Source organism: Talpa europaea (genome assembly GCF_964194135.1).
Source record: "Talpa europaea genome assembly, chromosome: 5".
Taxonomy (NCBI): domain Eukaryota; kingdom Metazoa; phylum Chordata; class Mammalia; order Eulipotyphla; family Talpidae; genus Talpa; species Talpa europaea.
In genome coordinates, this window is record NC_140071.1 from 139101547 (window position 1) to 139116693 (window position 15147).

Below are 15147 nucleotides of genomic sequence, written 5' to 3' on the forward strand. Positions count from 1 at the left end.
AGTTCAGTTACAATCTAAAATTAGGACAGTTAATTGGTTATTAATGTACATGCCATTGACAATAGGAATTTAAAATTTGTTCCCAATAGTCTCCATGACTAGAAATAGCAAAATTATTTTGTGGTTGAAGATTCTTTATTTAATAGTGTTTATAGAATGCGGTGAATGCTGATTGAGCAGGTTAATGTGCTGCCTTTTTAATAGGGAGATATTGCTACTGGCTTACCTTCCAGAAAGCATGCACTGGGGTTGTTTTCAGTGGTGTGAGCACTAATGAAGGCCAATTTAAAGCAATTTTCTTGAAGATTGCAGCTCAGCCCTGTCTGACTTGTAATTCCAACACTTATGCCAGGCAGCGAGAGGTTAGTAAATACAATTATATTAATATTGGTGTTATTTTAGTTACTTAGAGTTCAGTTATCTCGAAGACAACCAGTCAATTAATACAGACCTTCAGACAGCGTAACAATAAACCTAGATTTAAATAGACATTGAAACTAAGAGTCTGAGAAAGAGTAAGCCTGAAAATAATCACATTCGGCCTGAGCTTGCTCTGAGCTAATGAATGAGGTAAAAAAAATCCCTTTTTTAACCCTAAACTGTAGTAGATCAATGTTTTTTGTTATCTTAGATATGTTGTTGCTTTGTTTATCGTAAAGTCATTGCATTGTCAGTTTATCAAAGAGGCGAAATTATTTTACTGTATTATGGTATTATTTTTGTCCACATTTTCTGAATGGGACATTCCCTTTCAGAACAGACTTATTAATGCAGAATCAAGTAGTGCAGTTAGTATCATGAATGCAGAATTCACATAGAGGCTATTTCTGTGAACTTCACACAGTGCCAGTGACTTCATTTTAGGGAAATAAGAGAAAAGATAATTTTTACATATTCTTTTGTCATTCTGCAGCCTCTCAGCCATTTTCTGGTTTCACTTTTCATTTTAAAAACAAAATTTCACAGGCTCCCTTCCTAGCTATTTAATTCACTCCTGGCAACTGAAAAGAAAAATAAGGTACAAATTGCTTTAGAAAGAAAGCTACCTACGTTACTGAACATGGTATTGCATAGACTTAGTTGGGTATAGTATTTTATAACTGCGATTCCCTTGAGGCCAAAATGAAAAAGACTTTTAGGGGCAAAAGTTGAAAATGATTTCAAATACAATGGTTAAAGGTAATTCTACAAAATAGGGTATTTTTCTCTCCCTTAGTTTTTAATCATGCCACATTGTCTTAGAGTAGGCGAAGAGTTCCAAGGAGGAAATTTCAGGATCTCTAATTTGTAATCTAAACTGGTAGGCTAATATTTGTAAACTCTTATGCAATTTTTGTAAAATGGAGATTAGCTGATTAATCGAAGACATTTTGCAAGACTTACATTGAAAAGAAAATGAAAGGTGAATACTACATAGGTTTAGACATTCGAAGAAAATCACTTAACCTCTTTCTTCTCCAAAGCTCAATTCACATCAACATGTTATGACGTGGGTCCTTTTATATGAACTTCACAATCATAGAGAGAATTTAAATAAAATTTAAAATTAGGTCATCCAAGTTGTCAAGGTTAAGTCCATAATTTGCGGTTTGTTCAGTTCTTTAATTTTTCATATTTGAATAATGGCAAAATCAAAGTGAATTTTCCCACGTCGGGCCTTTATTCCTGGTGAGTGTTCTGACTTGCATACAATATCCATTTATCCTAAAATTTAAGACCTTGAGGTTGGCGGGTAAAGCTTCTTTGACTATTAAGAAAAATGAGATACAGGTAATGGGCATTCTTCTGGAGTTATTTGAAAAGAATATGGGATTCAAATGGACGGCGAGCAGCTAGCAGAGATGCCGTGAGGAAGCACATCCTGCCTGTTCTTTTCTCTCTGTCCTCCGTTTACGTGGAGAATAAGGAAGTGTGTATAATTTATTACTATTAAGGAACTTCATGAACAGCCTTTCTCATATTTCCCTCTTGGAAGCCATTAGATAATCTGTTTTTGTAATACTGAGTCAAACATTTGTTTCAATATTCTTTTGCAGAACAGACCACATAATCATGGGATTATTAGACATCTCATAATTTTTAGGGGTGTCTGAAACCCAGGCACGTTTATTTTGTGCTGTGTTTCCTAAAGTTACAATCTTTAATTCTTGTGCTCAAAAGCAAACAAACAAAAAAAATGTTACCCAAGATGCACATAAAACATGCATTAAAGGCGTTTCCTACTCTATGTTTTTTTATGATCCCTCTAAATTACCACCCACCAGTGTTGTGGATTTAAGAGAGTAGACATAATTGAGTAAGTAAATTACCAAAACCTAGGCAGCTGCTACAGACACCTAGCAATTTCTTGGTTCTAATGTTCTCGTATTAGCACATTAAAACAAGCAGAAAGGGGGCTCTTAATTGCGCCTTGCTTTATGGGAGCACAATAAATTCCTTTTGTTGACCTTATTGCAAACTCAATGGTGTTTTTGTGCAGTGTTGAATTAAGAGATATCAAAAGTCATAGATTGAAGGATTATTCTTGAGTATTTAAGGAACGGGTAAGTAGGTAGTAATGAACCCTCAATAGAGCCTAATCTGCTAGTCTGAATGTGAAAGTACCAGTTATTCAACATTTCAAACTGACAGCTTGTAAATGTAAATTTTATTAAATGCACAGCAATAAAAATTTGTAGGTTTCTGTCACTTTGAATTTTAGTGGCTCAAATGAGGCCTCTAGCCTTTTAAATCACAGCAGGTAAAAGCAGAGCTCTCAAACATTCAACATTTTAAAGCTGGACCTTTTTTCAGTTTCACTATGTGCATTTGCTCACATAATATCCTTTGCAGGATTCAAGAAAGGATGTGTTATGTCACTTAACAGGTCTGCATTTTCCATCGCATTTATATCACAGTTAACAAAATGTTTCTCTTATAACCCTGGGGGGGTGGGTGGAGAGGGGAATAGAGGGAGGGAGGGTGGGAGGGAGGTAGGTCTGAAAGGAAACAAAGAGATAAAAAGAAAAATAAATTAAGAAATAAGAAAGTGTATTGTATATTATTTCACAACCTGCATTGATGCATTTGTTAGAGTTGGCAAATTCATTCTCATGCAAGTTATAGAAAATATAAAACTGATATATAAGTCATATAAAATGAGCAAATAGTGAGGAAAATAAAATCTGAGTTTAAATTTCTCCAAGATTTCCAAAACCCAGAGTGGCGATTCAAAGCACGCATGTCTCAGGGTTTAGTTTATTGGCCAAAATGATCATCGGTACTTCATTTAAGGCAAGCCCAATGCCAGCTTAAGTTCGTTCCCATGTTTCCTGTGCTCTATCCTTGCTTACAAACAGAAGCATTACAGTTCTCCACCCATTGTCCCATAGAGGAGCAGTTGCAGTTGCTAGCTGACAGATGCTGCAGCCCAAACACAGTAATCGAATATGCAGTTTGTCAAGTCGTATTATTTGACCTTGGTGAATATTGTTGCTCTAAATGACTTTTCTGATGAGACTTAGGAGAAAGCATTCGGCCACCTGCAGTTGTTAAATACCCCCCTGGCACTTTTTCTTGGAGTTGAAGTATTACCCGGTGTTTTGGCCACATTCCAGATTGGGCTAATGGCGTTGGTCCTTTCAAAGTTTCCTTTGCAGTTTTAATTGGGTCTGACCCTTTTCTTCACTTTAAGGAGTCTCCCCCCAGAGCTGCCCCCACCCCCAACATTCCCATTCTGGCAGAAAGAGAGGAGACAGCCATGCCTTCTTCGACAGAATTTCTGGAGAGCCTTTCAGTGTTCTGTGTATTATCCATGCGGTTAGGGTGAATTTCAGCACTGTGCCTGTGTAAGTATTACAGGGCTTTAGCATTTACAAGTTGTAAATATTATTTGGTGTGTGCGTAGAATCTTTCTTCAAAAGGTTTTACTTTTGGGGTACTTTAAGGGATCATGGGAAGCAGTTATTTGAACTTCAGCATTTCAACAGCTCGTTTTTAAAATGGTGGACATCAAGAACGCCTTATGATAACAACACATACGTGTTTAAAGGTTATGGATTCCAAGATAGTTATCACATTTTGGGGGGCTAACTTTCCTTTCTGTAGTGAAACATTGGCTAATGTCTGTTTGAAGCTGCTCCACTTTTAGGATCGCTCTTGCTGTTGCTGCTTTTACTCAATTGAGATTATGAAGTTAGAGAAGACACAGCCTACAAATGGCTCCGAAGGTTTCCTTAGATAATATATTTCAATTTGAAAAGCAGACACTTTTTTTATTATTGGTAATGTATGTATGTATGTATGTATGTATTTTAATTTTATTTTTATATTCCCCATACAATTACAACCCCTTATTTTGACCCTAATCCCTCCTTTTCCCGCCCCCCACCACCCATAGAGTGTCTCTGGTTCATAGTTGTTTGTTGATTTTAATATTTTCTTTCTTATAGTTATTCATTTTCCTGGTCCCTTATTTAAGTTTTCTAGATTCCTGCTATGAGTGAGACCATCCGGTTGAAAAGCAGACACTTTTGAGAATATTTCCATTTCTGATTTCTTGACTTCAGGATGGACCTGCTGCCAACGTCAACTCCTGTCTTGTTAGGATTACCAATATTTTGGTGGGTGACTGTCAAAGGAAGGGAAATGGAATGAAAAACAGAGTGGCCTTCATGATGGAATTTCAGAGCTGGTATTTGGTGGCTCACACTTAGTCCCCATATTTTAATCTACTCCATATTTTTTTTTTTTAAGATTTATTTATTCATTTATTTATTTATTTATACAAGCACTGGGTACAGTCAGAAGCGTGAGAGGGTGAGAGAATTCACCAGAGCCAGAGCGGGGAGCAGAGCAGGCAGAAGGACCGAAGGACACTGCTGAGGGGAGCAGCGGGCGGCAGGAGAGGTCTGCGCGCCATGTGGGACCCTCCTCTGGTGGCCGGGGAGCAGCCGGGGATCGAACCGGCACTGCAGAGGCTGCGGGCAGCTTCGCAACCCAGCGCTCAACCGCTGCGCCACCGGGGAGGCCCCTACTCCATATTTTTTTCTTTCAAGTTACACATATACTATGTGACTATTAAAAATACATGTTATAAAAGTGGAAAAATTCACTGTCCCTTCCCCCTTAGCTGCTGCCCCTCCTAGAAGCTTCGGAGGGTAATTGTTGATGTATCTGTGGCCTGCCTGTGGCGTTGAGCCTTCCAGTCAAGGTCGGTCCTTTCGTTTTGAGGATTCATTTCCTGCAGAGATGGATCGCACTGGAGCTCCTGACCAGCTGCCTTGCTTCCCTGTGTGATATCATTGCAGAGCTTTCCATCCCAGTACATGAGATACACCTCATACTTTTTAGTTGGGGCTTGTAAATCCTTACTATGAAGCACCTCCCAAGCATTGAGTGTTTTATTCTTATAACCACATCCTATGCCCCTTCTTTATGTACACCTGGGACATTTGATCTAGAGTAAATACCTGTCAGCTGCGCCAAAATCTTTCCTAATGGAGGCCACCAGGCCCAAGGAGATAAAGTGACCTAAGGAGACACAGTCTTAGCAAAGCCAGGGCCAAAGCCCCAAGTCTACACACACACACATACACACACACACACACACAGGCTGCTCTCCCACTCTGCCCACATTCTCTGTTCATGGTCAGTGCCTCCCCCCGTGATGGAGGCTGGGGTCTGACAGCTCCTGCCGAATCCTATGGCAGTGAGGGGAAACTGCCTTGGCCAAGGTTACGCCTCTTCCCTGAGAACCTCTCATGGCTGCTTATTGGCTGGTTCAGGAAAACAAAGACCTGGGTATTTGCTTCAATTTGGGGCAACTCTGAGGAGCCCTCTGGCTCTAGGCTCTATGGGGCCTTATGAGGTGAGCTGAGGCCTCAGGTGCTCCTGCACTGAGGTCAGCTTCTCACTTGGCCTCATCTGACTTCCTTAGGAGCATCGCATCAAGAACATGCCCCCAAAACCTTCTGCCGGCAGCTCTCTCAGCCTGTGGCCAGGAAACCCAGTCCAGGATGCCAGCTGGCTCCTGTCGATCTTCCCCCAGAGATGGACCTGACAGCTCAGAGGCAGGACCAGAAAGGATGTTCAGAGCCGGGCGTGACCACAGACCAGTGATTCCTGTGGGTGCCAGGACTGGGTCTGAAGATTCAAGGCCAAGTGCATGGCATGACGTGTGCAAGAAAAGGCACAGAAAAGGCAGAAGGGACCAAGAAGGAGACAAAGAGCTGGGGGAGCTGCTTCAAATCATTTTCTGAGCAGAGAGAGGACACATGTCAAGGGTAAGGAAACGAATGTTACTCGAAGCTGTGATAAAAGGTGTGCATGTGTCACGTGGAGCTGCGGATACACGTGTGATGTTGCTTTTGCTTTTCCCCTCCCACCATCGCGTATACCTCCTTGTCCCTTTCTCCCTTCCCCTCCCTGTTTACCTCAGCGTCTTCCCTACATTTATTGCTGTCTCTTAAGTTTTTCCTAAATATTTTACTTTGTTAAATCATTTGTTGTGAAAACGTGCAGTGTTTGGTCACTCTGCTTGGCTTTACTGCCCACAATCACCTCAGACTCCCTCCATTTTACTGTAAATGGCTGCGTTTCCTCTCCCCTCGTGGCTGAATAGTATTTTTCTCTCCTTGGCTGGGAAACATTTAGGCTGTTTCCATGTCCTTGCTGTTGGAAATAGTGCTGCAAAATGTCGTTTGGAGGGAGAAATTTTATTCACCAGAATTCCTTTTCAGCTTAGGACTGTCTTTTAGGGATAACGCAATGATAAGCGTGATGCGCTGTCACCATCCCTGCCCACTTAACGCCAATCTGGAGGTTGGCACCAGAAGAAGAAGAGCAAGCTCAAGTTTTTTTTTTTTTTTTTTTTTTTTTAGGTTTATTTTCTTTATTTATGCATACAAGAGCTGGGCTGCAGGCCAGAGGTGCGGGTGTGTGTGTGTGTGTGTGTGAGAGAGAGAGGATTCCCCAGAGACAGAATGGGGAGTAGAACAGGGGGATGTACTGAATACATGGCTGAGGGGAAAAGTGGGCGAGTCAGGAGAGGTCTGCTGCACCATGTGGGTCATCTCCCTGGCTGGGGATCGAACTCGTGCTGCAGTGGCTACTGATAGCTTCATAGTGCTGAGACTTAACCCCTTGTACCACCAGGGAGGCCCCAAGCTAAAGTTTTGTTTTTGGTTTTTTTTTTTAAAGATTTATTTATTTATTTATACAAGCACTGGGTACAGTCAGAAGCGCGGGAGGGTGAGAGAATTCACCAGAGCCAGAGCGGGGAGCAGAGCAGGCAGAAGGACCGAAGTACACTGCTGAGGGGAGCAGCAGGAGGCAGGAGAGGTCTGCGCGCCACGTGGGACCCTCCTCCGGAGGCCTGGGAGCAGCCGGGCATCGAACCGGTGCTGCAGAGGCTGCGGGCAGCTTCACAGCCCAGCGCTCAACTGCTGTGCCACCAGGGGAGGCCCCCAAGCTGAAGTTTTAAGGGAAATCTCCAAGACGGAAAGATGGGTCTGCCTAGAAGAAAGTGACAAAAGGGAGAGAAGGGAAGAAAGAAGGTTGAAACATAACTTTTTAAACAATTGTGTTTACTTTTATTGAGGCAACCTTGGTGTGCAACACTGTATATGGTTCAGGGGTACAGGCTCAGACCTCTTCAGATGCATCCCACTCACCCATAATCCTCCACCATAGTCCATTGCCCTCTCTTCTTTATTCCCCAGGCCTGACCCTGAAACAACATGTGAAGGACAGGAAAGTCTAAAGGGAAATGTGTCAGGTTGTTCCCATGGACTAGCAATTTAAACCATCTTCCCTCATTCTTTCCAGACAAGTGTCCTCCCCTGCAAAGCTCTCTGTCTAGCCGCCTGCCCAGGCTCCAGCAGTTGAGATCTGGAACAAAAGCCTGGACCAAACTGAGCCCATCAGATTCTCTCAATAAGTGATGTGGAATCTGGATTTGGAGTCGGAGAAGTCACCTCTGCTTGCCATTGGAATTTCGGTCACGTAAGCCTGGGAGCTGAGGTCTTCCAGGAAGGGCCAAGGAAGCAGAGAACACCAGGCCAAATAGAGAGCGTAGAATAAATGACACTCAGAGAGGTAAATATGACAGACACTCCCTGTCTTCCTGGTAGGTTTGTTGGTCTCGCTTCAAATCCTCTGTGAGGCTTGGCTCTGTACTTACTCTTTCCTTCTAGAGGACACTCTTACATCCTGCTGATAAATGAGTAAGTCAGCTTTAAGTTCTATTCTACTACTTTGATCAGAAGAGCTTTCCACTTCTGGGCACTTATCAGGAGAAAATGAAAACACTATCTCAAAAAGATAATTGTACTTCTAAGTTTACTGCAATATTATTTATCATAATCAAGATATGGAAAGAGCCCAGTGTCCAGTGATGGATGACAGAATAAAGAAAATGTCACACACACACACTGAAATATTATTCAGCCATAAAAGTGAATGCAATCTTGTCATCTGCAACTACATGGATGGACCGTGAGTGCATTTGCTAAATGAAACAAGAAAGACAAAGGCAAACAGTGAAACATTTCACTTGTATGTGGAATATAAAAAAGAGAAAGAAAGAAAACCAAAAATAAGCTGCAGATGCAGAGAATAGACTGATGGTTGCCAGAAGGAAGGGTTGGTGGTGGGTAAAATGGATGATGGGGGTCACAAGGTACAAAATTCAAGTTACAAGTTATGGGGATGTAATATACACATGGTGACTGTAGTTAATAACACTACATTATGTATTTGAAAGTTGCTAAAGGAGTAGAAGTTCTCATTACAAAAAAGAGATCTGTAGCTGTGATAATGACTAGACTTATTGCGGGGTATCATTTTGCCATACAAGCATATGTTAAATCATTGCATTGTATGTCTGAAGCTAATATAATATGTTAATTATATTGCAAGGTAGAAAAAAGTGTTTTTTTTTAAATTTTTTTAGGTTTTGTTTTTTTTTTAAAAGATTTATTTATTTATTTATACAAGCACTGGGAACAGTCAGAAGTGTGGAAGGGTGAGAGAATTCACCAGAGCCAGAGTGGGGAGCAGAGCAGGCAGACTGATGAAATACACTGCTGAGGGGAGCAGTGGGCGCGGCAGGAGAGGTCTGTTGTCTGTTGTGCCATGTGGGACCCTCACTGGTGGTGCAGAGGCTGTGGGCAGCTTCGCAGCCCAGTGCTCAACTGCTGCGCCACCAGGGGAGGCCCAGAAAAAAGTGTTTTAACTGAAGATATTGGTACCAGAAGTTGGGTCACAAACAACAGCTCTTTATAGAACATGTAGAATTCATTCATTTAAAGTGATGTAAAATGGGGAGACTAAAGAAAGTGTCCCCAAAGTGACCTGGTTTTATAACTTGCATCTGTATAAATTTGCCTAGTTTTGATTAGAGTGGGAAGAAGAAAATGTCAAGGGAGAACCATTTAACTAATCACCTGAAATTAAATTAGAGAAAAAAATTGGACAGGGAGAGAAAAATCTAGCACTCTTCAGGTAAAAGTGCTCAGAAAGTGAGCTGATAATCATAGTCAAGCTTTTATACAAAGAAGATATTTGAAGAAGTAAAGCAAAATTTACATTTAAATATACTTAAGTACAAAGACTTATAAATAAAGCAAGCAAAATGTAGAATGGGATATATAACATTTGCGAAAGAAAAAGAGAGATTGTATATTAGTTTTCCAAGGTTACCATCACAAAGTACCCTAAACTGAGTGACTGAGAACAAGAGACATTTGGTTTTTCATGATTTTGGTGATGAGAAGTCAAAAACCAGTATTTCCCCAGGGTGACACTCCCTCCGAAGATTCCAAGGTGAATTCTTCCTTGCTTCTTTCCATTTCTGGTGGCTCTGGCATTCCTTGGCTTGTGGCCTCAGCAGCACCCCAGTCTCTGCATACATCTCCAATCTCTGCCTATGGCTGTCTTCTCCCTGTGCAATTCTGAGTCTTCACAAGGCTTTCTTCTTTGTGTCTTTTCTCTACTTATAAGGATACCAGTTACAATCCATAAAGGGCCCACCCCAGTGACCTCATCTTAACGTAATTACTTCTGCACTGACCCTATTTCCAGTTAGGTCTCAGTCACAGATGCTAGGGGATTAGGACTTCAACATACATCTTTTTGCATATAGTTCAACCCAAAACAGATTGTACATAAAGATGTGTCTTTATTCAGTAGATGATTATTTTTCAAAAGGTGAATGTTGTTGGTTACATCTTCCCCAAAGAGACTGCAACAATCTCCCATCCCAGCTATTCCTCTGCAGTGTGTCCTTGACACTCCCCATTGATAAATGGAGTGTAATTTCCTTCCCCTAGAATCTGGGCCAACCTTAGTGACTTGCTGTAACTAATAAAATGCTGCAGGGGTGACATCATATGACTTCCCAGGCTCCACCATACTATCCTTGCAGATTCTACCTGGGTCTTTGGGGATGCAAGTCTTCTGATCACACCTTCTCAGGATGTCTCTCTGGGAACACAGCCACTGTGCTGTGAGATGTCCGAGGCACAACGAGAGGCTACATGTAGATACTCCAGGGACAGTCCCAAGTCTTCAAGTCATTCCAGCACAGGTTCCACTTCGAGTGGAGAATCCTCCAGTTTCCCCAGACCCAAGGCATTTGTGTCATTTCTAGTCATTTGAGTCTCTCCAGCTGTATCCCCAAAACAGAAACCAGCCGCTCCTGCTGTGCTCTGCCCAAATTCCTGACCTACAGAGTCCCTGAACATAATAAAATGTTGTTGTTTTATGCCACTAGCTTGGGGTGATTTGTTATGCAGCAATAGTAATTGGAATAGTGGGTCACAACTCATTAACGGGTAGTAAAATGAATTGACTGGGGTGCTAAAAATTGAACTAAGAATTAAAATATTGTATTTTATATCTTGAGATTTTAAATAACAATAAAAATAAGAGAGATTTGCTTTCAAAAGAGATCATATTCTGTCACTGCAATTTAGAAGGTTGTGATTGAAATATGTAATTATTCAATGAGATAACTACTAGGATGGATGTACAGGGAAATCAAACTCTCAAGGAGATTTGACAATGGAAAAAAAGGGAAAGAAAAACAAGCATTTGTTATGGGAACAGACTGCAGTTTGCATAGCTGGAAGGAAAGTAAGAGGAATTTTTTCTTAATACTCTCCTAATATGAACACTGGCAAAAATAGTTTATGCCAGTGGTTAAAAAGGACTCTGAAGGCAAACTGGGTTTGGTTTGAATATCTACTCAACTATTTATATTTTGGACACCCTAGGAAAATTATGGCATGAATCAAAAATTCATTGTTTTTAATCTATAAGATAGGAATGATACCAGTAACTGCTTCACAGAATATAAGACATTGAATAAGCTAATGTGCATTACCTAGTCAAGAATCTAGCCCATAATATGAGCTCAAACACAAATAAAAAGTAAAAAAAAAACTCAACCTTTATTTTAAATTTAAATAATTGGGAAAATTAGTGTGGTACTCAGAATTTTAAGATGACCTACAAGATCGTCATCCCTTGATGAGTAAATACCCTGTGAATGACTTTGATGGAAAATTTGCTCCTGTAACTATATTGGGGTAAGTGGCACAGTTGACTTTAAGAACAGGAGATTAACTGGGTAGGCCTGACGTAGTCAGATGAGCCCTTTAAAGGGACTGGACTCTTCTTAAAACATGAGAGGAATTTGAGACTCTCTTGTTTGGTTTGATGGAAGGAGTCAAATGATAAGAAATGCAGATAGCTCTGGTAGTTAATCTAGCTATGAAACTAACTAAGAATCTAGCTATGATTCTTTTGGATTTTCAATTTATGTAATTATATCAACTGCAATGATGGCAGTTTTATTTCTTCATTTCGGATTATTATTACTATTTCTGTTTCTTAAGTTTTGGTGGTAACTAGGATTGCCAATATATCAATAATAAATATCAGTGATGGTGGGAATTCTCTTCCTAACTTCAAATGAAAACTTTTAGCATTAAGTCTAATATTTGCTTTCTGTCAATTCCTTTATCAAAACAGGGAAGTTCCTTTCTATTTCTAGTTTACTAAAAAGATTTACTTTAATCATGAAAGAATGCTGAATTCTATGAATTATAGTCTTTCCTCCATATGTTGTGATGGTCATAGTTTTTATACATTAATCTTTAAGTGCAGTGTATTACATTATCTAGTTTTATAGCATCAAACTAACTTTGAATTCCTGAGATAAACCCTACTTCATCAAGGCCCTGAACACTTTTATTGCATTTATGTCTTTCTTTCTTTGACATAATTGTCATGTATTTTAATTCTATCCTTTTAAACACCACAGGATATTATTGTTATAATTATTATATAACTTTTTTATTCATTTACTTGTTCACCAACATATTTATTATTTTATTTGTTCTTCTTCCATATCAATCCATATGGGGGTCATTTTCCTCCTCAATGTGTATCCTTTAAAATGTCATTCAGAATGGTTCTAATGGTGGTAAATCGTTTTAGTTAGCTTGAAAATAATATTTATTTTATTTCCTTAGTTTTACAAAATTCTCTTGCTCTATAGAAATCTAGTGAAGCTCGGGGCCTCCCCGGTGGCGTAGCGGTTGAGCGCTGGGTTGCGAAGCTTCCCGCGACCTCCACGGCGCTGGTTCAATCCCCGGCTGCTCCCCGGCCACCAGAGGAGGGTCCCACATGGCGCGCAGACCTCTCCTGCCGCCCGCTGCTCCCCTCAGCAGTGTCCTTCGGTCCTTCTGCCTGCTCTGCTCCCCGCTCTGGCTCTGGTGAATTCTCTCACCCTCCCGTGCTTCTGACTGTACCCAGTGCTTGTATAAACAAACAAACAAACAAATAAATAAATAAAATACGTGCCTCTTTAAAAAAACAAAAAAACAAAAAAAAACAAAACAAACAAAAAAAAGAAATCTAGTGAAGCAGTTATATTCTTGTGGTGCATAGAAGATCCCATTTCTTGTTTCTATGGCTGTTGAGAAGTCGGAAGTCAGTATATCACTCTTTTAACCTTAATCTAATTTTAAGACACGTTTTGTCTTTGAAGTTCTGCATTTTCTTTTTTTTTTCTTTTTTTTTTTTTTTAAAGATTTATTTTTATTTATTTATACAAGCACTGGGTACAGTCAGAAGCGCGGGAGGGTGAGAGAATTCACCAGAGCCAGAGCGGGAGCAGAGCAGGCAGAAGGACCGAAGTACACTGCTGAGGGGAGCAGCGGGTGGCAGGAGAGGTCTGCGCGCCATGTGGGACCCTCCTCCGGTGGCCGGGGAGTAGCCGGGGATTGAACCGGCGCTGCAGAGGCTGCGGGCAGCTTCACAACCCAGCGCCCAACCGCTGCGCCACCAGGGAGGCCCTGAAGTTCTGCATTTTCACAGGATGTATCTATATGTGGATTTCTTTTCATTTAACTTGTTTGAAATTCATTGTGATTCTTGAATCAGTGGATGAATGTCTTTCATCAGTTTTGGGGGAAAACTCTCACCCCTTATCATTATAAATATTGCACCTGCTCTGTTTGCTCTTTCACTCTGTTCTAGAACTAAGAGTAGGTATTTGTTAGATGTTTTCACCTTATCCTATATGCTTCTCAAGTTTTATTTCATCTATTTTTTCTTTCTTTCTGTACTGCATTCTGGATACTATTATCTAGACTATCTTTTAATTGACAGATTCTTTTTTCATCTGTATAAGGTTTATTGTGTTTTTAATCTCAATTATTTTAATTTTCATGTTAAAATACTTTTATAAACATGTTCATTTTTATACCTGCAGTTATTTTTAATAAGTTCCTCTTCTTTGCAAATATATTCAAGTTTGCCTTTTATTTCTTTAAACCTAAGTATATGTTCATAATCTATAAATTCTATCAAATCAGTCATTTCTAGCTTGTTCATGCTGTGTTTGGTTTTAGTTGATTGTGATTTACAATTCCTTATTTCCTTGTGCTCAGCTATCTTTGTAAACTGTCTGTTTGTCTTGGAAAATTAATTGTGGGGCTTCTTTATGGCTTTTCTTAGGGGTTGATTTATTTTTGTTTCTTCCAAAAGTAAGTAGATTGAAGATCAATTTAAAGCTCAATTTATGGCTTGGATTTTGTTGGTTGTATAAGTAGTATATGTCTTCCCTCCTATCTTTTCTTTTCCTTTATTTACAGTTTGTTTTTATCACACTAAAGATTCTTTTTTTTTAAAAAAAAAAGATTTTATTTACTTTTGCATAGAAGAACTGGGGTATAGGCTAGAGGTGTGTGTGAAATTAAGGTAAAAGTAGAGTCATGGTGGTTTCATGAAAATTTATGCTTCTTAATGGAGGGACTGACAGCTGGGAAGTTAACATTGTCTCTTGGCAAAAGCACAGCTCAGCTTCATAGTTGATATACCACTACTGGCAGTACCAAGAAAGGAAAGACTGGAACATGGAGCAAGAAGACAATGTTTTTATTATCCAAGAACACCCAGAGAGGGCAAATACGTCTGAAAGGGCTATAGAAAAGTCACTGGAACCTAAACATTCAGCGTGTGTGCAGGTGAAAAATTTGTGTGCATGTGTGTCAGTGTCTGTGTGTTTTATAGTGCCATTGTTGATAGTATTCAAATGTAGCTTTTTCTCTTTTCCAGTATACTATTTTTCTTATTCTGAGATATAACTCTATGTATAAATAGCTCCCTTTGGAGTAGCTTTACGTGCAACCTCTCAAACAGGCACTATGGTGTGGCTAACTATTAATAAAAGACTATTCAGTAGCTCAGAAATTAAGTGCACTATATAAATAGCAATCCCTTTTCAAGATTTCCAGGATGGGTATTAAGTTGCCTGTGCACTCTGAGCACACTGCATTTCTCTCCTGCTCCCTTTTGGGTCAGCACTAGAGGACCTTCCAGGGCATTCACATTAGCGTTTTTCTCTTTGACTAACAAGAAAATTGCTATTTGGGGTGAGGGCTTTGGAGGGCAGAAGAAGGAGGAATCTCGCAGCTGAGCTCATCATGCAGTGGTGCTCAGACACAGGTATTTTCCTCCCGAGCCCTTGGGCTGTGACTTGAACGGCGGGCATTCGGCTCCAGCATAACTGCAGCTCAGCAAGGCGTCCCTTCTGGGGACCAGCTGCTTGATCAGAGATTCATTTATCAGGAGGATTATGACTCCAAACATTTTTCT